The following is a 3,321-nucleotide window of genomic DNA, read 5'->3' as shown; positions in this document are numbered from 1 at the left end:
GTCTGTCTCAACATAAAAAATAAAAGGGCTAAGGATGTAACTCAGTGGTAAAGCATTCCTAGGTTCAATCCCCAGAACCCCTGCACCCCCCCCAAAAAAAAAACGCCTTTCACAGAGCAATTTTAAATTGTGTGTGTGCAAGCTGCAGGTGGGGCAGGTGCTGGGGTTGAACCTAGAATAAAATTTTTAATTTTAATGAAATCCAATTTATCAATTTTTCTTTCATACATTACTATTTTGATGTTGGGATTAAAAAGTCATCACAAAGACCAAGATCATCTAGATAATTCTCTTCAATTATGTTATCTTCTGAGTTTTGTAGTTTTGTTTTACAGTTAAGTTGATGATTCATTTTGAGTTAGTTTATGTGAAAGGCCTAAGATTTTTTTTTTTTTTTGCATGTGGATACCTAATTGTTCTAGAACCATTGTTGAAAAGACTATCCTTTCTTCATTGAATTGCTTTTGCTTTTTTGTCAGAGACCAGTTGGCTACATTTGTATGAATCTATTTCTGGGCTCTACTCTACTCCATTGATCTATTTGTCTATTTTTGCCCATACCATATTACTGTAATTATTTTAGCCTTATAATAAGTCTTAGTTGGGGTGTGTCAGTCTTCTGACTTTGTTCTTCAATATTGTCTTGGCAATTCTTTACCTTTGTTTTTCCATTTAAACTTTAGAATCGGTTTATCCATACATGTAAAAACTTTCTGTGATTTCTAGTGGATTCTATTGAATCTATAGATCAAGTTGTTAAGAACTGACATCTTGACAATACTGTCTTCTTATCCATGTACATGGAAAAACTCTCCATATATTTAGTTCTTTGACTTCTTGTCAGAGTTTTGTATTACTTTTCAAGTAGATCTTGGGCATTCTGTTAGAGTATAGCTAACTATTTCTTTTTTCTTTTGATGCTAATGTAAATGTTATTGCTTTTAATTTCAAATTCCTATTGTTTGCTGCTGGTCTTTAAGAAAGCCATCAACCTTTGTCACACGTGTAATTCACTTCAGATATTTTATTTTACCCTTTTGTCAAGGGTAGTTTTGGTCAAACTCTTTTTTCCTATGAATGGGTCATATATTCCTGTTTCATCATATACTTTATAACTTTTTTTTTTTTTTTTTGGTTAAGAACTGGATATTGAGTATTATACTGTGTTAACTCTGGAAATTGGATTTTTCCTTTCCTCAAAGATTGCTAACTGTTTCCTGTTGAGGGGCAGAGCCATCTGCGACTTTTACAGACTATTTTTTAAAACATATATATTTTTAGCTGTCAATAGACCTTTATTTATTTATATGTGAGAATTGAACCCAGTGTCTCACACATCCCAGGCAAGTGCTCTACCACTGAGCTATAATCCCAGCCCTTACTCTTTTTGGGCTCCTTCTTGTGTGTGGTCACCAAAGTTTATGTTATCACTGCAGTCAGCTAGTGATGTGACAAAGAATTTCTGGCAAAAAAAAAAAAAAGAAAGAAAGAAAGAAACAAACTGGCAAAATTCTGAGATATGGAGCGTAAGGGTGAACAGGAGAAGCAAGGTAATATCTCAGGGTATTACCAGGCCCACTAAAGTACACAACTCAAAAGTTTTAGAAGGTAAGGTCCCTACTGCCTGCCTGGCACCAACCAGCTGCTTCAAGAACTGGGACTGCTATCCCACAACCATGGTAGAGCTGAGGAATGGAGATGGCAGCTGCTCGACTCACACTCTTACGAAGAATAACATTCTGTCACTTCACCCAGTACCTCCTGTTGTTAAATGTCTGATCAGAGTCTAGAGTTCTGAGATAGTTGGATACAATTAGTGCTTTTTCCAGCTTAATGGTTGTTTGATCAAGGGACTGACCCCTAGAGCTTCTGATTCCACCACTATATATGACTGCACTCCACAATGTTTGGATTACTAGAGCTCTGTAGTGTTTTTTTTCCCCTTTCCAGTACTGGGGATTGAACCCAAGGGGATTTTACCACCGAGCTACATCTGGCCCTTTTTAAAATTTTTTGAGACATGGTCTTGCTAAATTAGCCTCACAGATGTGATCCTTCTAAGTAGCCTTCCCAAGTAGTTTGGGATTACAGACGTGTAGCTGCCATGTGTGGATGTAATAAGTTTTTTAATTTGGGAAGACACTTCTTTTTAAAATTATTTTGGCTCTTTAGGACCTCTTCTAATTTGTATGGATTTGAAAATCAGCTTTTCCATTTTTGTAAAACAAACCCATTGAAATTTTGATAAGAATTATATTGAATATGTAGATTGCTTTGGGGGAGTAATGCCATCTTAGCAATACTGCTAACTATCCCACAAATACAGGATGTCTTTCCATGTGTTTAGTCTGGCACAAGTCTTTTTTTTTTTTTTTTTTTTTTTTTTTTTGGGAGGGGGGTGGTAACCATCACTCTTGTCTATTTCCAAAACTTTTTCATCATCCCAAATACAAACTCTGATCATTAAACTGCATCTCCCTAGTTTCCCTTCCCTTTAGCTCCTGGCAGTCTCTACTTTATTTCTGTATCTATAAACTTACCCATTCCAAATACTTCATATAAGTGGAATTACATAGTAGTTGTTCTTTTTTATCTGACATTTCATTTAGTTGTCATAAATACTTAATCTAGACAGGTGCAGGGGTGCACTCTTATAATCCCAGTGGCTAGGGAGGCTGAGACAGGAGGATCCAAGTTCAAAGCCAGTCTCAGCAATTTAGCAAGGCTCTAAGCAACTTAGCAAGTCCCTGTCTCAAAAAAAGGGTGGGGGTGGGAATGCAGCTCAGTGGTTAAGCCTCTCTGGGTTCAATCCCAGGTATCAAAATAAATACATACATACACGCATACTTACTTATTCTATTTCCTGACTCATTAGATCCCCAGCAGTTGGCACTGTTGTCCCAACTTTATAGATTAAGCTGAGCACAGAAGGTTAGTTAATTCTAAGACACTCAGGAGGTAAAAAGGAGTAGCCAGCCCCTACTCTTTTCAACAAGATGCTGCACTTCCCCTCACTAAAACTCCTTGGCTCATGTCAGCCCCAGACATGCCCAACACCCATAATCAAGGGCATCACTTCCTTCCATAAAGCCATGTGCTCCTTCATATTTGGTGGCCAGCAGTTAAAGTACTCACTCCCTCCCTATACCTTCTCTTCCTCTGCTAGGCCCAGGCTGGTCCCTAGGGAAGTAGGTGAACTCTTGTCAAATAGGGGGAGAAGATAGTTTAGGAGGCTCACCCAGGCTAGGGTCAAGAAGGGAAGTACTATAGAAAATGACTTTGAAGTCAAGACCTAAAGGTTAGCAGTTTAGTTACCAGTTA

The sequence above is a fragment of the Sciurus carolinensis genome, chromosome 9 (assembly GCF_902686445.1).
Source record: "Sciurus carolinensis chromosome 9, mSciCar1.2, whole genome shotgun sequence".
Taxonomy (NCBI): Eukaryota; Metazoa; Chordata; class Mammalia; order Rodentia; family Sciuridae; genus Sciurus; species Sciurus carolinensis.
The sequence above is the reverse complement of the archived record's forward strand: the minus strand, read 5'-3'. Positions refer to the sequence as shown.